At 45.6% G+C, this 25,644-nt stretch overlaps 1 pseudogene; it reads right to left on the bottom strand.

The window, feature by feature from the left end:
• The window catches only part of LOC129014692 (uncharacterized), a 28,679-nt pseudogene extending 3,541 nt beyond the window's left edge, over positions 1–25,138 (bottom strand).
• Between the last annotated feature and the right edge of the window lie 506 nt (positions 25,139–25,644).

Genomic DNA, 25,644 nt, shown 5'->3' with positions numbered 1-25,644 from the left:
GAGATTGCTCTGAATTCAAAGGGATTTGAGAACCATAACAACCAGTTACAATGAGTAGTCCTAGACTGAGTCCTGGTATGAATAATCCAAAGGTAAAGGTTAGGGGATAACTGGTGAAATCTGAAAGGCAGTTGATGTCAGATAAACAGATCTTATATAAGATGTAAGTCTGTTAAATTGATTATAAAGGAAAATGTTCCATTTTTTAACTACATATTAACCTATGTAGGCGTAGAAGGTCAAAATGTCTCTACTTTAAATACTTCATTTTAAAAAAACCGAATTAAAAAATAAGACAAATAAGATGTATTTATTTTTGAAATTAGGATCAGACTATATATATTTCACTTTATATCCTATATTTTTACTTAAGATAAAATCACAACAATATTCCTAAGTCATTAAATACTCTTTGAAGACAAAGAAGAAAAAATATATACATAAAGAAATATAATATGTAGACTCATTTATATATTTCCTGAATAACCACTAAATCCTAAGTACTGTGCTAGAAGCTGAGAATAAACAACAAGATCCCAGTTACAGAAATTATTATTTCATGAAGTTAAAGTATGACACTGAAGATAAAATTTCAGTTTCCTAAGGACCAGTGAAAGTTTGCCGAAATTTTGCAACACACCTTGTGCACCTGCTCCTGTACCTTCTTTTGTTTTTTCTTAGGAGTAAATATCTGATCATATTCTTCTGTATATTCCAAAAGCCACTTGCTTGCCTTTCTAAGGCATTTCTTCTCTGACCGCACAGCTAAAAGATGATAAACAAGTTCAATATTAATCCAAAAGTTTCAGGAAAACCCACTGTTTTTATGAGACCATCTGGTACTCCCAAAAATAACTAGATGGGAAACCACATAGTAAAATAGACTATGGCTTAAGATGCAAGAGGCACAAAATGGCTTATGTTTTCTCATATGCAAAAGGAACTGGGGGAGACAAAAGGACTTGTGTTACCTTATATACACATACAACAGTATATATGGGGTCCATCCAATATTAAGGAAAAGGTTAAATTTAAAGCCAGGTCTTATAGTCACTGACACCTGTACATATAAAGCTAATATACACCTAACAAAAATATAGCATCTAGATCAGGTAAATGGGTAAAATACATCTTGAATTGCAGATTAAGTATGGCTTATCTGAAATGCTTGGGATCAGAAGTGATTCAGAATTTTTCATATTTTGGAATATTTGCATCTACATAATAAGTTATCTTGGGGATGGGACCCAAGTTGAAACACCAGACTCATTTATGTATTATATACATCTTTTATACACATAGCCTGAAGGTAATTTTACAAAATATTTATTTTCTACATTACACAAAGTTTGTGTACAGTGAACCGTAAGAAAGCAAAAGTGTCATTATCTCAGCCACCCACGTGGAATATCTGTGGTTGTTTGGCATTACCATCATTCCTGCCTCTGAATTTATATGCTACTGATAGGCAAACATTTCCTTACACTTATTCACACATAAGTACTTAACAGTAAAAATATGACATACCCTTAATACAGTGAGAAAGTAGTGTGTTCAGGGTAGCTACGCAGCACAGCAGCATCACGAGAATACTTGTACCGGCTGATAAAAAAACAGTAATAACAATGTCGGGCTTTGTGTCTCCATCTATGATGCTGTGTTTTGATTAAAAGGTTACTGTATCCTGTTTTATTTTATAAGGTAAGCAGAGGCCAGGCGCGGTGGCTCACGCCTGTAATCCCAGCACTTTGGGAGGCCGAGGTGGGCAGATCACATGGTCAGGAGATCGAGACCATCCTGCCTAACACGGTGAAACCCCGTCTCTACTAAAAACACAAAAAATAAGCCGGCCATGGTGGCGGGTGCCTGGAGTCCCAGCTACTCCGGAGGCTGAGGAAGGAGAATGGTGTGAACCCGGGAGGCCGAGCTTGCAGTGAGCCGAGATCATGCCACTGCACTCCAGCCTGGGCAACAGAGCGAGACTGCGTCTCAAAAAAAAAAAAAAAAAGACTTTCTAATCATATTGGAAATGTGTAACAAGGGCCAAGTACTGTGTATTAAACTTAATAAATCAAAACAACAGGCCCTCTAAGGCCAACACGGTGAAACCCCGTCTTTACTAAAAATACAAAAATTAGTCGGGCATGCATGGTGGCTCACACTTGTAATCCCAGCTACTCAGAAGGCTGAGGTGGAGAGAATCACTTGAATTCGGGAGGCGGAGCTTGCAGTGAGCCAAGATTGCACCACTGCAACCAGCCTGGGCGACAGAGCAAGACTGCGTCTCAAAAAAAAAAGACTTTCTAATCATATTGGAAATGTGTAACAATGAGCAAGTACTGTGTATTAAACTTAATAAATCAAAACAACAGGCCCTTTAAGACATAAATGTGCCTCCCTGGGTTATCTGCCTAACCCATCATAGGAACTCAATTCAGCATTAAACTGGTTTTAGATCAAGACACTAGAACTCATATTTAGCAGTTATTAAATTACAATTATTAAGAAAAAAACTTTATTAGGTAAAGTCCTTTACTCCAAAAGGTTTCTCAAAATACATAGACACTAATATAAAAACAATTATTAAAACAACTTTGCCTGAATCTCAGGATTTCAGAAATATGAAAGTACTCATCTCTCACCTCTCCCATCCACTTAAAATGACAAAAACAGACCATTATAGCTAAATCAAAGGACATGTTTAAAGAGAAACAAACCCAAAGTGTAACTACACCAATTCTTGACCCAATTCTCTGTGCTCTGTCTTATGTAACATCACACTATGAATAACAATCCCATCATCCACAACAGTTTTTTTTTTTTTTTTTTGAAACAGGTTTGCTCTCATTGCCCAGGCTGGAGTGCAATGGCGTGATCTTGACTCACTGCAACCTCTGCCTCCCGGGTTCAAGCGATTCTCCTGCCTCAGCCTCCCGAGTAGCTGGGATTACAGGCATACACCACCACGCCTGGCTAATTTTGTATTTTTAATAGAGACGAGGTTTCACCATATTGGTCAGGCTGGTCTCCAACTCCTGACCTCAGGGGATCCACCCACCTCGGCCTCCCAAACTGCCGGGATTACAGGCGTGAGCCACTGTGCCTGGCCACACAACACACTTCTAAACACTGGACTCTCATATCTACCAACACTCAACACCTGTTTAAAAAGAAAAGGAAAAATTAGGAAGGGGCAATAACACTTCAGTGTAAGTATCCATGATCAACTACTGCTTAACAGCCTACACGACTTTTGATGAACAGTCAAGGCAGATTACTTAATACTTAAAATGGTTAACCTTAGGGAGTAGGAAAATACACAGACACACACAAAATATTTCAAACACTTCTTTTTGCTGCTGATAAGGAGTTCCAAAAGTAGTTTTTCCAAGCTATTTCCAAATAAAAGTAGATTAGGTGTAAAGAATTGTCTATCGAAATATTACTGTTATTTATTTAATAACGTCCTGACAAGCTTGCAATTACCTCATTAAATCAAAAAATTAGGACCTAAGGCCAACACTGTTTCCTCATATTCTTGATGTGAAAATCTGAGCACTCCTCTTAATAAGGAGTTACAAATACAAAACAAACAGCTCAAATGAACTAACTCCTCTCTCCAGAAACACAAACACAAGGCCTCATAATGAGTGAGTTCCTAGCGGCCATAATTACTGCAACTTACTTCTCCAATTTTCCCCTCCACAGTTAACTCAACAGCTCAAAAACTGTCAGTAACAAACAACAGTCACCATGATATGGTTAGGAGTGTGGCAGATTTCTTAACCAGTAATAATAGGAAAAAAAATTTGCCTATTAATAGATCTCAAGTTTCATGCACTTACTTGCAAGAAACTAATTAAAAGGCAGCCGTGCACGATCTACAAAAACAGCCATAAAGACTGTTAACATTTTAAGTTAAAGGAAACAAACCTGCTCCTCAATATAGCAAGATACAACTGACTTCCCCTTACATACCCTAAAAAAAGCCTTACATGAGAAATTTAAACATGGGAGCAGAAACACACCAACAAAAACACATATCAAACCCCACCTGTATATCTGTTTTCAACCATTTGGAGTCAAGGCGAGCCTGGGCAGCCAAACAGAAAGATTCAGAGGGCATCTTTTCTCCAGCTTCCTCCCAGGTCTCAGACCTGCAAAGTAAACATACATGTTGAAGACCTAACGCTTTTTAATAGTTTACAAAGACACTCCCGAAAGGTTTAATGCAGAAAAGGAAAGAGAGAGAGAGAAAACAGAAAGGGGGGCGAGAAGAGCTGGGGAGGGGAGTGAAAGGGAGAGAGGGAAAGAGGGAAGAGATGGAGGGAGAGGGAGGTGGGGAAGGGAAAGCTTCCTTCCAAGGTAGGCAGGGTGTGCCGAGTTTCTGCACCATGCTGACAAGACCTTGAGAATGGACGGTCACAGGAAGCCAAGTCACAATGTCATCTCCCTGCCCTCAAATCCAAAAGGTACACACAAGCTCATCGTTTTAACGACAAATGACAGTAGCACGAATCTGCCGCTTTACCCCACAGCAGGGCGCGTGCGTGAAACAAATCACTCAAAAGGATCGCCTGCAGAAAAACCCACAGCCGCCACCACTTGAGAGATGGAGAGAGGCCCGAGGCTGCGCCGCGGGCGGTCAGCGCAGGCCGCGGTGCTGCCGCCGCGTCCACGCCCGCCTCCCGGGCTCCGCCGCCCACCAGCCCCGCGCCCGCACCGCCCCCGCCACCGGCCGCCCAGGTGCCCCAGGCCAGGACCTGACGCGCAGGGCCCAGTGGCCTCGCCCCGCCGACGTGCGGACGCAGCCTCCCAGGAGCCGCTGGCTCAGCCGGCGCCCGCGATCCCGGCGCCTCTGGCGGCCCGAGGGGCGGGCCGACGCGGGACTGCCGCCCCCCTGCGTACGGCCAATCGCAACGACGCTGCTCCGCGGGCGCAGCCAATGGGGAAGAGGAGCCCTTCGCCGCTCCTCCGGTCTCTCCCGCTTCCAGCAATCCCGCTTATCTTCCTATTTGGAGCGCCCTGGCCGCGCCAAGGCCAACAGCGGGAGCCGGAAGGCGGGATTTCCGCACGCCAGCACTCCCACGGGAGACTGCTTGGCCCAGAGCGCTCTTAATCACGCGGCGGCAGGTGGTTGCGCTCACACAAACTGGAGCTATCCAGGGCGCGGGTCTAGTGGGGAGACCAGCTCCCCTGGGTATGAGAACAGATCTTTGTGCGGTCGGCTCGCTTGGGCCTGCAGAGCTTCCTCCTGTGTGTTCAACTGAACACAGCAAAAGTCTTGGGCAGATTACACGGAGCAGCTGTGGAAGCACTGTGCAGGGAATCCAAGAAGGAAACAGACCTCCAGCGACCACAAAACAAAATTGAAGAAATATAAAACAATATAGGCTGGGCATGCTGGCTCACGTCTGTAATTTTCAGCCTTTGGGAGGCCGAAGAGGGAGGATCCCTCGAAGTCGGGAGTTGGAGGATCCCATGTTGCCAGACTGGGCAACATAGCAAGACCCCATCTCTAAAAAATAAAAATAAAAAAATTTAACAATTGGCCAGGTGTGGTGGCACACACCTGTGATCCCAGCTGCTCGGGAGGCTGAGACAGGAGAATCGCCGGAGCCTGGGAGGTCAATGCTACAGTGAGCTGAGATCGTGCCACCGCACTCCAGCCTGGGAGTAAGATCCTGCCTCTAAGAAAGAAAAATACTGGCCGGGTGTGGTTTCTTATGCCTGTAATCCCAGCACTTTGGGAGGCCGCGGCAGGTGGATTATTTGAGGTCAGGAGTTCAAAACCAGCCTGGCCAACATGATGAGACCCGCTTCTCTACTAAAAATACAAAGATTAGCTGGGTGTGGTGGCGCGTGCCTGTAATCCCAGCTACTCGGGAGGCTGAGGCAGGAGAATCGCTTGAACCCGGGAGACGGAGGTTGCAGTGAGCCGAGATTGCACCACTGCACTCCAGCCTGGGGGACAGAGGCTGCACCACTGCAGCCTTGACTTACCGAGTTCAGGTGGTTCTCCACCTCAGCCTTGCCAGTAGCTGGGACTGCACGCACATGCAACCACGCCTGGCTAATTTTTGTATTTTTTGTAGACAGGGTTTTGCCATGTTGCCGAGGCTGGTCTCGAATTCCTGGGCTCAAGTGATCCACCCGCCTCAGTCTCCCAAAATGCTGGGCTTACAGGTGTGAGTCGCTGCACTCGGCTAATAGTAATGAACTTTGAACAGAAGGAAAGATATTATTATTTTGTTGGTTATGTTTTATCTATATTTTCTAATTTTTCTAAACATGTAAAGATAAAATTCTAAAACCTCAATAAGACCTCAGAACAAAAAAATTAGAGTATAAATATTTATTTTAGTTAACTTGTACAAATTTGGTTTCTGGAAAAAGAATGGAATAGATTCCCTGAGAAAAAAAATACACCACTTTGGCCGGGCGTGGTGGTTTACGCCTGTAATCCCAGCACTTTGGGAGGCCGAGGCAGTGGATCACCTGAGGTCAGGAGTTCAAGACCAGCCTGACCAACATGAAGAAACCTCTGTCTCTACTAAAATTACAAAATTAGCACGCACCTGTAATCCCAGCTACTCAGGAGGCTGAGGCTGGAGAATCCCTTGAACCCAGGAGGCAGAGGTTGCAGTGAGCTGAGATCGCACCATAGCACTCTAGCCTGGGTAGCAAAAGCAAAACTCTGTCTCAAAAAAAAAAAAAAAAAAGAAAGAAAGAAAGAAAAGCAGACTGGCTGAAAGGATTAAAAAACAAAATATGATCCACCAATGTGCTATCTACAAGATAAATATTTTAAATACAGAAATGGATTGAAAGTCAAAGGATACAAAGATACAATTAAAATAGTAACCCAAAAAGAGCTGAAGGGGCTGTACTAATATCAAATGTAATACACTTTAAATTAAAGCAGGGCTGGGCATGGTAGCTCACGCCTATAATCCCAGCACTTTGGAAGGTGGAGGCAGAGAGATATTTGAGCCCAGAAGTTCGAGATCAGCCTGAGCAACATGGCATAATCCCATCTCTACAAAAAATACAAAAATTAGGCGGGCACGGTGGTTCCCACCTGTGGTCCCAGCTGTTTGGGAGGCTGAGGTGGGAGGATCATGTGAGCCAGAGAAGTTGAGGCCGCAGTGAGCTAAGATCGGGCCCCTGCACTCCACTCTCGGCAACAGAGTGAGACCCCGTCTGAAAATAAAAAAAATAAAAAACGGGGTTGAGAGACAAAAAAGGACATCCTTTTTTTTTTTTTTTTTTTTTGAGATGGAGTTTTGCTCTTGTTGCCCAGGCTGGAGTGCAATCGTGCGATCATGGCTCACTGCAACCTCCGCCTCCCGGGTTCAAGTGATTCTCGTGCCTCAGGCTCCTGAATAGCTGGCATTACGTGTGCCTGCCATCACGCCCAGCTAATTTTTGTATTTTGGTACAGATGGAGTTTCACCATGTTGGCCAGGCTGGTCTCGAACTCCTGACCTCAGGTGATCCACCTGCCTTGGCCTCCCAAAGTGCTGGGATTACAGACGTGAGCCACCACGCCAGCCAAAACCTTCATTTTAAGAAAGGCTGGGTCAGGCATCATGGCTCATGCCTGTAATCTCAGCACTTTGAGAGGCCAATGCAGGTGGATCACCTGACATGAGGAGTTCCAGACCAGACTGACCAACATGGCGAAACCCCATCTCTACCAAAAATACAAAAATTAGCCGGGTATGATGGCCCGTACCTGTAATCACAGCTACTCAGGAGGCTGAGGCAGGAGAATTGCTTGAATCTGGGAGGCGGAGATTGCAGTGAACTGAGATTGTGCTGCCACACTGCAGCCTGGGTGACAGAGTGAGATGCCATCTCAAAAAAATAAAGGCTGGGTGCCAGATGTGATGCATAGGCCTAGTTTGTTGACTCCTGTGCTTAAGATATAAAACTCTAAAGAACAGTGGGAGGAGGGAGCTTCCCTCTAGAGGCACAGGAGTGGGCAAGTTGGTCCCTGAGCAGTGACTTTATAATAACATGTTACACTGTGTTTTTTGTTTTTGTTTTGTTTTTTTTTTTTTTTGAGACGGAGTTTCGCTCTTGTTGCCCAGGCTGGAGTACAATGGCATGATCTCAGCTCACAACAACCTCCGCCTCCCAGATCAAGCGATTCTCCTGCCTCAGCCTCCCAAGTAGCTGGGATTTCAGTCATGCAACACTACGCCCAGCTAATTTTGTACTTTGAGTAGGGACGGGGTTTCTCCATGTTGGTCAGGCTGGTCTCGAACTCCTGACCTCAGGTGATCTGCCTGCCTCGGCCTCCCAAAGTGCTGGGATTACGGGCATGAGCCACCACACCCAGACTATTTTTTTTTTTTTTTTTAGACAGCGTCTGACTCCGTTGCCCAGGCTGGAGTGCAGTAGCGCGATCTTGGTTCACTGTAACCTCTGCCTCTCAGGTTCAAGCGATTCTCCTGCCTCAGCCTCCCAAGTATCTGGGATTACAGGCATGCACCATCATATCCGACTAATTTTTGTATTTTTAGTAGAGATGGGGTTTCACCATGTTGGCCAGGCTGGTCTCAAACTCCTGACCTCAAGTAATCCGCCCGCCTCGGCCTCCAAAAGTGCTGAGATTATAGGCCTGACCCACCGGGCCTGGCCCTGTGTTTTGTTTTATGTACATTTCTATATGTGTTATATTTCACAATAAACTAAATATTAAAACAAGGAATAACTGATAGCTATGCACAATCAAAGGCATTTAATTTTCACCCTCACAAATAATTTTTTTTTTTTTTAAAAAAGGGTCTCACTCTGTTCCCCAGGCTGGAGTGCAGTGGCACCACCTTGGTTCATTGCAGCCTTGACCTCCCAGGCCCAAGCGGTCCTTCTATCCCAGTCTCCCGAGTAGCTGGGACTACAGGTGCACTCCACCACACACGCCTAATTTTTGTATTTTTGGCAAAGATGGGGTTTCACCATGTTGGCCAGGCTGATCTTGAACTTCTGGGATCAAGGAATCCACCAACCTTGCTTTCCAAAGTGCTGGCATTACAGGCGTGAGCCACTGTACCCAGCCAAGAATTGCTTCTTCTCTTTACCTAAGTAAAGACCTCTGCAGAAACACTGGGAGATCTTTGGAGAGAGGAGATTTTTCAAATAAAAAATTTAATACTTGGCTGGGCGTTGTGGCTCACCCCTGTAATCTCAGCACTTTGGGAGGCCGAGGCAGATGGATCACAAAGTCAGGAGATCAAGACCACCCTGGCTAACACGGTGAAACCCCATCTCTACTAAAAAATTACAAAAAATTAGCCGGGCATCGTGGCAGGTGCCTGTAGTCCCAGCTACTTGGGAGGCTGAGGCAGGAGAATGGCGTGAACCTGGGAGGCGGAGCTTGCAGTGAGCAGACATCAGGCCACTGCACTCCAGCCTGGGTGACACAGCAAGACTCCATCTCAAAAAAAAAAAAAAAAAATTAATACTTTGGGAGGCCGAGGTGGGCAGATCGTGAGGTCAGGAGATCGAGACCATCCTGGCTAACACGGTGAAACCCCGTCTCTACTAAAAACACAAAAAATTAGCCGGGCATGGTGGCAGGCACCTGTAGTCTCAGCTACTCAGGAGGCTGAGGCAGGAGAATGGTGTGAACCCGGGAGGCGGAGCTTGCAGTGAGCCGAGATCGTGCCACTGCACTCCAGCCTGGGCGACAGAGCGAGACATCTTCTCAAAAAAAAAAAAAAAAGTAAGCAGAAACATCATCAGAAGCAGTTGAGAAGAATTCCAGGGAGTCCTCTAGGAATAAAGAGGCATTCTGAGGGATGGCTTTTTAAAATGTTTCCTCTAAAGTCATCTGTCTCATTAACAATGAGTATTGTCTAGAAGGATCTCGTTTTATTTATTTATTTATTTTCTGAGATGGGGTGTCGCTCTGTCACCCAGGCTGGGGTGCGGTGGTGTGATCTCGGCTCACTGCAACCTTCGCCTCCCAGGATCAAATGATTCTCCTGCCTCAGCCTCCCGAGTAGCTGAGATTACAGGCGCCTGCCACCAGGCCCAGCTAATTTTGTATTTTCAGTAGTGTCAGGGTTTCACTGTGTTGGCCAGGCTGTTCTTGAACTCCTGACCTCAAGTGATCTGCCCGCCTTGGCCTCCCAAAGTGCTGGGATTACAGGCGTGAGACACTGTGCCCAGCCCAAGGCTCTCATTTTATAAACTGACATGATTTCTTTTTGTTATGAATGAACACTGTTCTGGTCCTTCAGTAAACCCGTCACATACATTAACCATGTCATCTATAGGTACTTTTTCTGCAGTGTTAATGTCATTATCACAATCACCCTGATTCAGATCAATGTCAGCTCTATCACCATGGGTGAACGAAGAAACTGGAGCCTCTTTGTCGATATTAAAAGCTTTCTTGTTATCCGCTTCTTCCAGCTTACTGACAAACTGAAGGTATATTGTTTGCATATGTAAGGATGTTACATATTTTTCTCACTTTCCTGAAGAAACCATCAAAATCACCACCTTGTTCATTATCATCAGTGAATACAGTTGAAGGTCAGAAGTTGTGTCAGGCATGCACAGCTGTACCTTTAGTCACTGTGTTGCAGGCCCTGACAACTGCACATATGGCATCCTTCACTCCTTTTGAAACCCTTTCATACCCATACATCTATTCACAGCTGCCAGCGTATTGTTCAAGAAAGTGTTTTTATGTTTACTCTTCATCAATCTAGGGATTCCCTGGTCACATGGCAGTGAAGTCACACTTCAGGGAAAGCACACAGCATAAACATTATTTTTGAGAAAATTGCAGCTGCAGGATGAGCTGAAGAGTTTTAAGGAGGAACAGTCATCATCCAGTCCAGCTTCCCTGAAATAAGCACCAACTACTGCTACAAAATGTTTGTGAAACCAATCAGAAAAGATGTCCCTAGATATCCATGCCTTTCTGTTAGCATAATAATGAACTGGTAAGAAATTCATGCCTTTAGGGCAGGTGCGGTGGCTCAGGAGCTCGAGACCAGCCTGGCCAATATGGTGAAAGCCTGTCTCAAAAAAAAAAAAAAAAAAAAAAAAAAAAATCAGGAGATGCTTTATCACCACAAATCTTTTTTATTTTTATTTTTTATTTTTCATTTTTTTTGAGAGATTTTTTCACTCTTGTTGCCCAGGCTAGAGTACAATGACATGATCTCAGCTCACTGCAACCTCCGTCTCCTGGGTTCAACTGATTCTCCTGCCTCACCCTCCCGAGTAACTGGGATCACGGGCACGCGCCACCACGCCCAGCCAATTTTTGTATTTTTAGTAAAGACGGGGTTTCACCACGTTGGCCAAGCTGGTCTCAAACTCCGGACCTCAGGTGATCTGCCTGCCTTGGCGTCCCAAAGTGCTGGGATTGCAGGCATGGGCCACCATGCCTGGCCCTAGCACCACAAATGTTTAAAATGTTAATATCATGATTTTTCAGAAGTTTCTGCAACCAGCCTGTTGAATATTCACCGTTCCTTTCAATTTTCAGTTCATCATGATATATCTTTATTTCATGATTAGTGCACAGTAAGTTGCATGTGTTCACTGCATTGCTGATGGAGCCACTCTCAATACACAATGGAGATCTTCATTATCAGCTTCATGTGGTGTTTTTCTATATTTCATTAACTTCTGTTAATCACCTTCAGCACAGAACATCAACAGTTACCCTCCTGTTTCTTCATATCATACATGGTGGTCATTCTAACACCATACTCTTCTGTAAGATATTTCACACTTACACCACTGTCTAGTTTCTCCAAGAGCCTGACTTACTTTCTGCACTATACATAAACATAAATTCTTCCTCTTTTCTTATTACTCTTATCCATGGGGATATCTGCAGGCTTTCTGAAAAGTTCAACAAAAGATTTATACCACAAAGCAGGAAAAATTTTTTTTTAATTTCAAAACACAATGAATAATGCAAGGAGGCTTTTGCCCCATGTGGGTTATTTTGGAAAACTTTCTGTTGGTGCATCCAGCCTGCACGTGTGCCATTTTATCACCTTTTATGGCTATAATTGCATGGGAAAATCTGGCCATGCACGTAAAAGATACATCTAAGCTGAAGGGAGCTGGAAGGATAGTTTTTCCCTGGGGGATGTTGAATAAACTGTGCTGTGTTCCTGTGTTCTGACTGACCCATTGCATGAGGTCAACTGTGGAATTTTCCACTTGTGGCATTATGTCAATATTCAAAAAGATTTTGATTTTGGAGCATTTTGGATTTTCAGATTAGGAATGCTCAACCTGCATTTTAAACAACATCTCTGTGGATTATATAGGATATCAGAATGACATTTCAACAGAATATTATATAATTGGCACTACCACATGAATTTCAAAACCACTTTATAAACACTTCATCAATTTAGTGTCATATGGTTGTGTTATTGTCTCATGCTAAAAAACTGAGAACTGTACATCTAAACAGAATTATCAAAAAATATAACAGACATGGGAGGCCAAGGTGAGCAGGTGGTTTGAGCCCAGAAGTTCAAGAACAGCCTGGGCAACAAAGTGAGCCCATGCCTCTACTGAACATAAATAAATAGCTGCCTGTGGTAGCACACACCTGTGGTCCCAGCTACATGGGAGACTGAAGCAGGAGGATGGCTTCAGCCCAGGAGATAGGGGCTGCAGTGAGCCAAGACAGTGCCACTGCACTCAAGCCTGAATGACACAGCGAAACCCTATCTGTAAAAACAAAATAATAATAATATATATAATTGATTATATGTCATTATCTCAATAAGATAAAAGTGTATGTCATGTAGACAAAACGCAGGAGAATAAGATTTAATATATGCGCAATTGCTTTATGGATCAAAAGAAAAGAAAAAAATTGAAAGATTAAAAATGGAATTTTGGGTATGTCCTTTAAAAAATCTTGTTACAGGTCGGGCACAGTGGCTCATGCCTGAAATCTCAGCACTTTCGGAGGCCAAGGTGGGCGGATCACCTGAGGCCAGGAGTTCGAGACCAGCCTGGCCAATATGGAAAAACCCCATCTCTACTAAAAATACAAAAATTGTGTAGTGGCGCACACCTGTAGGCCCAGCTACTCAGGAGGTTGAGGTAGGAGGATTGCTTGAACCCCTCGAGATCACACCACTGAACTTTAGCCTCCATCTCAAAAAAAAAATAACAAAATCTTATCATGTTTTATGATCAAAATATCAAAGTATATATTTTTCTTCAAAGTAATGATGAAAACAGCTAGGCAAAGTGGCCCATGCCTGTAATCCAAGTACTTTCGGAGGCACAGGCAGGAGGACTACTTGAGCCCAGGAGTTCAACACAAGCCTGGGGAACATGGCGAGACCCTGTCCCTACAAAAAGTTAAAAAATTAGCCAGGTGTGGTGGGAAACGCCTGTAGTCCCACCCAGCTATTTGGGAGGCTGAGGTGGGAGGATCACTTGAGCCCAGGAGTACGAGGCTGCAATGAGCTAGGATTGTGCCACTGCACTCCAGCCTGGACAACAGAACAAAACTCTGTCTCAAAGTGGGGGCAGGGTGGTGACTTACACAAACCCATCAAATTAGTTAAGTTTTTTTGTTTGTTTTGTTTTGAGATGGAGTCTTGCTCTGTCGCCCAGGCTGGAGTGCAGTGGCGCGATCTCGGCTCACTGCAAGCTCCGCCTCCTGGATTCACGTCATTCTCCTGCCTCAGCCTCCTGAATAGCTGGGACTACAGGTGCCTGCCACTTCGCCTGGCTAATCTTTTTGTATTTTTAGTAGAGACGGGGTTTCACTGTGTTAGCCAGGATGGTCTCGATCTCCTGACCTCATGATCTGCCCGTCTCAGCCTCCCAAAGTGCTGGGATTACAGGCGTGAGCCACCGCGCCTGACAAATTAGTTAATTATTGAGGTGGCAAGGTCATAATTCCATCCCAACATCTCTCAAAACTCCCCATGAACACTGTTCATTAAAAGAGGTCCCTATGCTGTCACATCATGCCCCTTATCTCCCTCCATCACTAACCCTCCTCACACAAATCAGATCTCAATCCTAGACAGTCTCCTTCCTTTGTCTTCTTCTTGGCAGGTTCCACAGGCTGTGTCTTGTTGCATTTCCTCTTTTTTTTTTTGAGACGGAGTCTCGCTCTGTCCCCCAGGCTGGAGTGTAATGGCGTGATCTTGGCTCACTGCAACATCCACCTCCTGGGTTCAAGTGATTCTTGTGCCTCAGTCTCCCAAGTAGCTGGGACTACAGGCACATGCCACCACACCTGGCTAATTTTTTGTATTTTTAGTAGAGACGGGGTTTCACCATGTTGGCCCAGCTGGTCTCAAACTCCTGACCTCAGGTGATCTGCTCGCCTCAGCCTCCCAAAGTGCTGAGATTATAGGCTTGAGCCACCACACCTGGCCGCATTTCCTCTTATAATTGCTGTTTCCACTCTACCTTTGGGGTTTGCTTCTCTCATAGAGTAACTTCTCAGACTAGGCTTCAATCCTCCAGCTCTCTATTTCCTTGCAGCTCACAATGAAACCAGCAGATAGCACAAAGGACTGGAAATTAAAGTGAGAAATTCTGTACTGGGTACATCTATTAGGTGACAGAGACCTTATGGCTCGTAAAACCTAAAATATTTACTATCTGGCACTTTAAGAAAAGTTTACCAACTCTTTTCCTAAATAAAAAATAGAGTAACATACTGAGGCTGAGGCACGAGAATCGCTTGAACCCAGGAGGCGGAGGTTGTAGTGAGCCGAGGCAGCTCTACTGCACTTCAGCCTGGGCGACAGAGTGAGACTTTGTCTAAAAAAAAAAAAAATAGAGTAACATATTGTAGGTGAAACAGTCTGGCGACAACTGAATGAACTTAAAAAAGATGCTTCCTGGGTGGGATGCAGTGGCTCATGCCTGTAATCTCAGCACTTCTAGGAGGCTAAAGCAGGCAGATCACCTGAAGTCGGGAGTTCGAGACCAGCCTGGCCAATATGGTGAAGCCTCGTCTCTACTAAAAATACAAAAATTAGCCAGGTGTGGTGGTGCATACCTGTAGTCGCAGCTACTCAGTAGGTTGAGGCAGGAGAATCGCTTGAACCTGGGAAGTGGAGGTTGCAGTGAGCCTAGATTGTGCCACTGCACTCCAGCCTGGGTGACAGAGCAAGAGTCCATCTCAAAAAAATAAAAAATATATAAAAAGATGCATACATTGATTCTCCTTTTTGAGCTCCATCAGACTCAAGCCTTATGCCCCCAAGGCCAGAGAGAAAGACTTCTTTCTAAAACCCAATCACCCAAAGGTGAAAGAAACTAGAAAAATATCTTACCCCTGGAAAAATAAACAAAGTGTCAATGCATGAAAGTTTCAGTACGGAATCTTTTTGTGATTGCAGTAACACAGGTGATTCTGTGTACGGAGAACAAAATAGTAAGACTGGCTTCAGACCTTTTGGTTAGAGGTTCAAACACCCCACTGTCGCTGGCTAGTGAATAATCCAACAGGCATGTGGAGATGCAGCGTACCCTCCTCTCCAACCTCTTGGCACTGTCTTCTCAAAGAGTCACTGCACTGTGGCAAGTAAGGGACACACACAGGGTCAGGAAATGACAGCACTGGGTACCGGGGTCCTTGACGCTGGAGCACACACTTCGTCACTGAGTGTTCCAGAGACTCACTGGGACACACACACGGAGACTTGCTGCACTCTAGTTGTTTTTCACATTGGAAAATTGAAGAAATGAATTTCTGGCTACCTCTTGGATTCATAAATCTATTTCCACCCCCTTAATGAACACACAGAACATAAGATGATGATGAGAAGCCCCTCAAATGGCACTTTCTGAAAGCCGCGCACACCCACGAGACAGGAAAGCAGCATTAGCCTGATGGGAACAGCAGTGGCGCTCGCCAAGAGGTCATGGTTTTCACTGCCTTCTTTATGCTGTCGGATATTTCCCATGTTTTATACAACAAATACTGCTTTTATACTCAAGAAAAAAACATTTTAATCATCCAAATAAACCCTAGAAAAATTAGCAACCTTCGAAGCAGAGGACAAAGTTGAACCCACACTCATCCTCTGAAAACACCACCTGGGAGGCCTGCGGCCCCGGGGGAGGAAGCTGGGGCTCAAGCCTGGCCGTCTCAGTGACCGCAGGCAGGAGCCTTCCAGCCGCCCTTCTGGGTTAGCACGCTGCTATTCCTGGCACGCTTATTTTTATCTTTCACATCTATTTTATTCAAGAGCCAAAAATAGCCATTGAAATGTTTCCTTTTAACATTTCATCAGCTGTTTCTACCCATTTCCTCATAGCAATAAGTTCCTTTTAACAAAACCAATACAAACGTGTATATAATCTTCCCACGCTAAATGCACCTGTGAGCCCAGGAGTCTGTTTTCTGGAGGGGCGCACTCGGCTGGAACACGGAATCAAATTGGAAGCCCCAGCTGGGCACTCCACTGTCACTCAAAGCCAGCTACCACTTCCGTCTCTGCACTTTTCTTTGGCTAAGTTCTAGAAACGGAAAGGGTTGACTTTGTGCCTTCCTAAACTGACTCCACTGGTGACTGTCTCTCCTTTCAACCAAACTATCATCCACGCCAATGAAATATGAACATGTTCAACAGCACACGGAGCACATGGGGCTGTGGCCTTTGGCCTTGCGAGGTCAAGTGGAGGCTGAGTGAATCTTCCAAAGGTCCGCCATGCCACATCTGGGGAATTCACTGCTTCTCCCCCATCAGCCAGGGCTGGAAGCTGGCCTCCATCCTGGGGTGGCTGGAGGCACTGCCTCTCAGACAGATCAGGACTCCAGACGCCAGCTCTCCTCTTTATCCCCACCACGTGGAAGGACCCAAACACCTGGCCCTCACTCCCCATCCACTGCATCAACCCCCAGTGAAGGAAACCACCACTACCATTTGCATTCCCAGCCCTGACACGCGTGGTCCCCAGACTCAGCTGTAGATGCCTGCAAGGAAACAGCACCAGGTAACGAGGCTAAGCACTGCAACCACCCCAGCCCAAGGCACAAGTCTGGCCACATTTCTCTCTCATCATTGCCATAGAAGTCAATGCAGAGAGGAAAGAAATGAAGGAGCTAATCCTCGAAGCCCAGGCTGAGTCACTGGACCCACAGGGTGTGTGGAAGTAGGAATTGCCAGGAGGAAGTCCCATCGGCAACTGCCCCAGCTGAGAAAAAGCACAGACTCCATGCTCCACACCCAGGATGCCTGCCCTGAGGCTTCAAGGCACAGAAGTGGACCCTCACGAGCAGTGTCAGGGAGACAAGGGTCAAATCTTCCCCATGTTCATGAGAAAATCTCTTTACTCCCTTTTCATCATTCAAGACAGACAGACACTAAAAGCCAAGGACGTGAACACTGCTTGGTAAAAAGGAAGAAAATATAGTGAAAACCACAGCATAGCAAATCTGCCAGGTGGCATAGGACAGTAATGAACGCCATTATGTTCCAGAAAAAACACATACAGGGAATGAACAGTGAAAGCTTCTAGGAAAGTTCTTAAACAGCTTTTGTAGCCGCCATGAATATTAACAATGAGATAACGATACAGCCAATTGCTAAGTTGTGTTGAAGCGCAGCTATAAGATAACCCTCAATGGCCACACCCCAGCCATCCTGAACACATCCATCCACAGCACAAAGGTATGCCTGGGGCCTGAGCAACAACACTGAGCAAGGGGACTCCCAAGGCCACTTACAGTGAGCACTTCTGTCGAGCCGCATGAGAAGAGATTAAAAAAAAAAAAGGCACAAAGTGAAAACACTGCAGAATTTAAGCCAACAACATTAAATGGAGTATCAGTATCATAAAAACATCGATATGAGCAAAGTCAAGATTTTTATGGGTTTTGATTAGCAAATACTAGTGGGTAGATGAAAATAGATAAGTATTTCATAATCATAACACATTTGACTTTTAAAATCCAGGGAAGACAAAACGGTAACAAAAACGTAAATAGCACGAAAGATCACAGTGTATTGCCCCACTCCTCTTACCTGCCTTCTGTTTCCTCAGATTGATTGAAAACACAAGGAAAAAATCATTCAGAGGCTGGTTTGCAAGTTTGGACAGCTTTGATTTTTATCTTACAAAAATTTTGTCTTAGTAAGACTTGCTGGGGGCCAAACTTAGACCACAATTTTCCCAGCACAGCTGATACATGATGGGGCAGGGGAGGCGAGGAGCCCCCCTGTGTCCATGCCTGAAGCTGGCTACCCAACCCGGCCCTCTGGGGACACCCAGCAGGGTCAACCATTTCAAGTTTCTAAGGACACAAATAAATTTTGTTCTTGTGTCCTTGAAACAATGTAATAGATGTAACATATAAAACCACCACCAGATGGCAGTATCATAAAAAAAGCTACAGCTAGGCGGCGGTGTCACCCAAGAAACCGCCACCGATGTCATATACCAGTCTACCACCAGATGGCAGTGTCACTCAGGAATTTATTGGCAGTGTCATATAAGAATCTGCCACCAGATGGCAGTGCCATACAAGAATTCATCACCAATGTCATATACGAATCCGCCACAAGATGGCAGTGCCATACAAGAATTCATCACCAATGTCATATACGAATCCGCCACAAGATGGCAGTGCCATACAAGAAATAATCACGAATGACTTATGACTCCACCAGGAGATGGCAGTGTCTACACACGTAAGCAAATACTTCCCAGTCTAAGAAGTTTCAACCATTATAGCATCTGCCACGGAAAGCAAAGGAAAAAATAAAGAAATCAGGATGTGAAATTAAGTCAGCACTTCTCTCTCCCACTCTGTCTCTCCTCCGTCCCAAAGTGGCCCCTGGGCCTTGTGCAGATTTTATGCCTAACTAGACCGACATTCTGGAATCTCAATCCCTTAAGGAGAAGGTGGTGGGAGAGAGGAGGGAGACTAAGAAAAAAGTCCTAATTGGATATTTCTTTTTTGACTGAACAGAATAAACATGGAGCAATCAACGTGTGGTTATAAAGAGGAACAAAGCTAATGAAGGATACCTGCATGTGTGGACTTCAGAAATAATGTATCTGGGGATACCAAAGTGTGTTTGCAAACACAGGGGCAGACACCAAAATAGAGATGCCAAAAAGCCATGGGGCAGTCTCAGGACATGATGGCCTCTGGTTACGCAGGTAAGTGCCAACAGACTACTATTTTATAGAGTGATGAACCTATCTATTGATCCACCAATCCATCTATCTCTTGGGTAACAGAATGGTGGTAAATGGAAGGGGTCACAGAGTTGACTGCATTCAAGGGTGGAAAAGGTGAGACTCAGTCCAGGAATGTGTTCAAGGTCACACAGCTAGAAGTGGACAGGGCAGGGAACAAAAGCTTGGTCTCCCAGGTGCTAGTTTGAAGCTGTTTCCACTACACCACACTGGTTCTGCTCTCTAGTTTTATTTCTACCCTTTGAAGCATAAATACTCCATGGTATGTGACTAGGGTTTCTCAGCCTCAGCCCTCTTGACATTTGGGGCTGGACCATTCTCGAGGGGGAGGGGGTGCTGCCTTGTGCATGGTAGGGTGCTTAGCAGCATCCCTGGCCTACACTCGCCAGATGCCAGGAGCATCTCCCATCCCCTAGTTGTGACAACCAAAAATGTTTCCAGACATTGCCAAGTGTTCCCCAGGGGCAGGAGGCAAAAACACCCCTGGCTGAGATCCACTATGCTGCACAAATTATCTAGTGTTTGCCTCAATGGAACATTTAAAACATTTTTGCTGTGCAAATAAAAATCAATTAAATGGGCTGAACTTCAGGAACGGGAGACCTTGTTCTTGATCCTCTTTAAAACCAAAGGAAGATAAAGTTGCCATGGGTGGCTCACAAAAGCACATGGGATCAATATTCCCTTCCATAGCAGTTTGGTCTTCCAAGAAGGCTACAAGCAGAAAGACCCCAGCTCCAAGGAGGAGCTGAACCAACACCATCTGAATGGATGGGGCTCCACGGAGCTCTGTGTTTTTCCATTTGAAGAACCACCAGAGAAACCAATTCAGTAGAAATGACTGATACGTACAGGCATGTCTTTTGAAATTACCCAATTATTTTCACTTCCACATTTGATAGAATTATGTTCTTGAAAACTATAAAAGATACAGAGATGTCAAAGCAACAAAAGAAGTCGAGATTTCCACTAGTTACAAGCAGACACCTGTTGGCATAATGGTCTCAGGCGGGCACACACTGACGGTTCCATCTCAGCAGGCATGCTGCAAAGGTCACGAAGGCCCTGATCCATCTCTAGCAGCCTCTGAATGTGGAAGACTGTGTGGTTCTTACCCTAGTTTTCAACAATTAAGTATTTTTTGAAAACAAGCCAAATACCTAGGAAAGACAACTTTGTCAACTTCAATGATCTTTCCCCAACACAGATCAGAAAGAGCAGGTGTGTGCTCTTCCCGATCACATCAATATTCCTAAACGTAGAGCTCACCATGGACCTGGAAAGCCAGCCGTCCTCACTCTGGACCCCACAGTTTCCTCCCTGGACATAACCCTCACCCCGCAGGAGGCCGTGTCCGCACTTACTTCCACCCAGGGGAGCGCCAGCTGGTGGGAGTCCTCGCTCGTGCGACCCTTCCCCATCCCCAGGGACCCCGTGTGGCTCAAGGGCTGCCACGCCTGGTAAGTCTTCGTCCCCCAAAGCTGAGGCGTGGGCCCACAGTGTGTCCAGGGCCCCCAGGCCTGGCCCCTCCCAGCTGTCCACCAGCTGCGCCAGTGGCGAGTCCCGCCAGCAGGGAGGAAGGGCATGTCCAGGGGTGAGCTTGGGGGTGACAGCGAGGACAGGGAGGAGCGGGAGGACAGCGATGCCAGAGACTGGGGTGTGTCCAGGGACCGCCTCTGCTTGTGGAAGCCGGAGGGACCTGGGGGCTCTGAAAAGGGGGCATCTCACCCCAGCGCATTGAAGGGAATGAGGTGGAAGTGTAGAAGCTGGTTGCCCTCAGCGATGGGCTTCTCGTACTGCGGGAGGCCGTAGATGTCCATGAAGCTGACCGAGCTCAGGGAGCCCCAGCTGGAGGCCAGAGACCACGGCTGCTCTCCGAGGACACTGGCAGGGTGCTGGCACACAGGCTGAAATGAGACAGTATGGCCATCTGAGATGGCAGGGCAGCCACCCCTGCTCACCCTGTGAGCACGGAAAGAGTAGCAGAGAGCAGTCAAGTCGGCAACAGCAGAGACCCGTGCCCAAGTCCCAGTCCCAGTCCCAGTCCTGGCTGGAACACCTACTAGCCAGGTACACTTGCTTAAGCCATTCATCCCCTCTGGGCTCCCACGGGCTCACTGGGGCTGGGGTGAGAACAGTTCCCACCTTGGGCATTGTTAGGAGGAATATCTGAGAAAATGACACATCTAAGGCCCTTGACATTGCACTCTACCATATGGTAAGGGCTGAAGAATGTGCGCAGAGCCATTCTTGAGCAGCCAAATCTTACTAGCTTAAAAAATTCATATGCTTTAAAAAAAAACCCAAAAGAAAAATGTGCATGTGTATAGATGTACACTCCTGAAACTGTTAATTAGGTTACAAAATCCTTGAATACATTTGACTTCAGGCCTCTTACCCTGAAGCCAAATGTGGTTCTCTCCATATTCCTTGAGTCATACAGCAGTAGCGTGTTAAATGTATAATGTATCCATTCTGTGTTAACAACATTTCAGGTCGAGCTCCAGTAGGAGAAAAATAAGCTACAAGAAACGAGTTCATGTACCAGTCATTGGAACACTATGAACAAATACAGTTTTCTCTTTGAAAGTAACCTACCTTTTTAACTGGGACTGGAGGTAGGATGTTAAGCGGGTGGCTTCTTCCAGCTGCATAAGTAGACAATTCCTTTTTTCCTGAAGCAGAATCCTGTAGGTAAGAAAACAGTTGATGAGTACATTTCAAAAAACAGGGAGAATATTTTCATAAAAAGACATTCCACTATCAATTCCCTCCAACAGAATCAGGTTGCGATGACCCCCCATTCTCAAAGCACCCAGCTCACAAGGGCCAAGATCACACATCCCTGGCACCCTGAGCAGGGCCTGCTACTCTGTGAAAGCACCAGGCACAGTGCACGGGGGAGGGGATGCCTGAGAAGAGGAGTGGGCATGGGGATGGGTCAATGTGTGGGTGGGTGGCTGGGTGGGTGAGCTACAGGTGGACAGATGGGCGGGCAGCTAGATGGGTGGGTGGCTGGATGGGTGGGTGGCTAGATGGATGGATGGGTGGGTGGGTGGCTGGATGGGTGGCTGGGAGGGTGGGTGGCTGGATGGGTGGGTGGATGGGTGGCTGGGTGGGTGGATGGGTGGCTGGGTGGGTGGCTGGGTGGGTGGCTGGATGGGTAGGTGGCTGGGTGGGTGGCTGGATGGGTAGGTGGCTGGGTGGGTGGCTGGATGGGTGGCTGGATGGGTGGCTGGACGGGTGGCTGGACGGGTGGCTGGGTGGGTGGCTGGGGATGGCTGCTTGGATGGATAGGAGGAGGGTGAAGTGAGCAGAAGGACAGATAACTAGCAGATGAGCTCAAATGCAGAGCACGCAGTCATCTGTTCAAATTCCTTGGAACAAATCAGATTCCCTCATACTAGGCCACCTTCTAGACAAGAACAAATATCATTCTAAATTTATACAGTTAAAACATTAGAAGCAAATGAAACAAAATAGCAGCCGTTGCCATCTCCAGGTTATGGGGTTGGAGGTATTTTTGTTTTCCTTCCTTCTACTTTTTTCTACTTAGTAATTTTCTAGAATAAAATTTGTTCCTACTGCAGTAAGCCCATCACCTAGAATCGAGCCTACCATGGATAGGCACTCAATAAACAGTTGTTGGACAACTCCATGAATAAATATGTTCACCTCTAGAAGGAAACACTCCTGGTTTACAAATGGAAATGACACTGTGATGTGTGGCCACAGGCCCCTTTAATACCTTCCTCATTCCACCAACAGGGAACGGGACATGCTGAAGGGGTCTGAAGAGCTTGGCTAGGTGGGAGTGAGAGGAAACCAGACACAGTGTGCAACAGCAGCCTGGGATTCAGAGAATCCCACCTGGCCGGTCACTCACAAGCTGTGTGGCCTTAGGCAAATGTCTCACCCTCTCTGAGCCCTTAGTTTCATTACCTGTAAAAATGGAGTCCACAATCTCCAGCTCAGGGAACTGATGCTGCATAGATAAAATAATGTACATCAAATGACACGTGATCGACAAAGAGCTGCTATCACCCATAAAGGAAACACATGTGCCACCAACTTAGGATAAGGAAGACAAACCAGTCTGAGTTTGTTTACATGTTTCAACCACATGCCAGAAATTCTGATGAGCCTTTGTTTCTCTTGATGCAAACAAAATTCCAAATGGTGCCATGCAGAGGCCAGCTGGCAACAGAGTACAAGCATTGTTGTACATGAGCCACGACACAACCCACTTTCAAGTTCAATATCATATATTGAAACCAATGCTTTCCAAAGCATGACTCAAAGACCCCTGCAGATCCCTGAAACTCCTTCAGGGGTCCCATGAGGTCCCCTCCTTCCCAACGGCATTCAGTAGGCAGCTAGATGGTCTTCAGGTGTTCAGTCAAAATGACCCCATCTCAACTGGCCAAATGCACCAAGGGTCAAAGCAGCTGCCTTCTAGCAAGCCAGATGCTAAAGAGATGGACAGCAAGGGCAAATAATACCACTCTTCTCACTACAGTTTTTTGTTTCAAAAATTTTTATCAGTCATAAAAATATTACCAATATTAACACATAATAAAGTTTTTATTGTCTTTTTTTATTTGTTGAGATGGGGCCTTGCTCTGTTGTGCAGGCTGGAGTGCAGTGGTGGGATCAGAGCTCACTGCAACCTCCACCTCCCGGGATCAAGTCATCTTCCCACCTCAGGCTCCCAAGTAGCTGGGACCACAGGCACGTGCCACCACACCCAGCTAACTTTTGTATTTTTTGTAAAGATGAGGTTTTGTCGTGTTGCCTAGGCTGGTCTCAAACTCCTGAACTAAAGTAATCCTCCTGCCTTGGCCTCCCAAAGTGCTGGGATTACAGGCATGAGCCACTGTGCCAGTCCTATTGTTATCTTTAATAAATAAATATTTAAAAAATTCCCCAGGGCTAACTTCTAAATTAGTAAATACTGACAGATAAAAATCCACGTAAACACTGACAGGTCCCTGGGTGGGGAAAAATGAAAAACAAAACAAAACAGTTAGAAAAAAGAACTTTAAAAAAACTAACACAAACAAAAGCTCTTTGGAATCCACAGCACTTTAACATTGGAAGGAGGTTCTGAGACCAAAATGTTTGAGAACACGTGTAATAAACTCTTGAGTAGAATGTTCTAAGATTCCACTTACCTATGATATTTTAATTTTAAAGGAAAATGTTTTGATAGCTTGTACACATGAAAGTAATGTTTAAAAAGCAATTCTGGGGCCAGGCGTGGTGGCTCACACCTGTAATCCCAACACTTTGGGAGGCCGAGGCGGGCAGATCACGAGGTCAGGAGATCGAGACCATCCTGGTTAACACAGTGAAACCTGTCTCTACCAAAAATACAAAAAATTAGCTGGGTGTGGTCATGGGTGCCTGTAGTCCCAGCTACTTGGGAGGCTGAGGCAGGAGAAAGGCATGAACCTGGGAGTTGGAGCTTGCAGTGAGCTGAGATTGTGCCACTGCACTCCAGCCTGGGCGACAGAGCGAGACTCTGTCTCAAAAAAAAAAAAAAAAAAAGCAATTCTGAAGTTCCACTGAGGGGCTTATAGAAAGGCACACTGCTTTGTATGCACTGCCTCATTCCTTACTGGTCTTTGGGTTGTATCCCTGCTTTTCAGATGAAGAAACTCATATACAGTAGCTTGCCTCTGCTACACAAGTTCAAAGTTCGGTCAGGCTGGCTTGACCCTAAAGCCAAGGCACATTACCAACAAACAGGAATTTCCTTTACTACTGAAAAACATTTCCCCAATTTTCTGTGATACTCACATCCTATCTGATGCTTATCAAGGGCGATATCCTCAAAAACCCCATCTTTTTCAGAAGATGGGGAGCTGAGAGTTTTCAAAGGGAGTTTAAAAGTGAGTTCAAAATACATCCCTCATTGGGCTTTGGAGCTGTAACTTGGAACCCACTCTCACAAGCACCAGGACACTATTAAGTCACAGAGGACCCCAGGGGCAGAGATGACACCAGCAGAGCATATCCAGTGGCAAACAGTGACCAGCCCCGGGAAGTGATTTGTTGTAGGGAATTTACCCAAGCCCAGTCCAAGGCTATTAACTTTTTTCTTAATGCTTTTCAGAAATTCTAACCCAACCTGAATTCTATTAGCTCAAATCCCAAATTAATAGAATCTAAATTGAGTTCCTACTGAAAACTGGCTCCACTCTTGAGTGACCAGGTAGAATTTCCAACCCATCGCTAAATCCATCAGCACATTCCAGCTCTGTTTTCACACAGATGACATACATTTACACTCATACGTATGGCTCGGTTTTAGACTGCCTTTAGTCATGACTTATTTTCAGATTGTTTTATCTGTAGTGAAAAAAGTTTTGGATCAAATTCCCCCCTTCTATCCAATACAACACATTTGTCATTATACAAATAGGTGCATTTTGGAGTGTGCAAGAG

This window comes from Pongo pygmaeus, chromosome 16, assembly GCF_028885625.2.
Source record: "Pongo pygmaeus isolate AG05252 chromosome 16, NHGRI_mPonPyg2-v2.0_pri, whole genome shotgun sequence".
Taxonomy (NCBI): domain Eukaryota; kingdom Metazoa; phylum Chordata; class Mammalia; order Primates; family Hominidae; genus Pongo; species Pongo pygmaeus.
The sequence above is the reverse complement of the archived record's forward strand: the minus strand, read 5'-3'. Positions and strand labels throughout refer to the sequence as shown.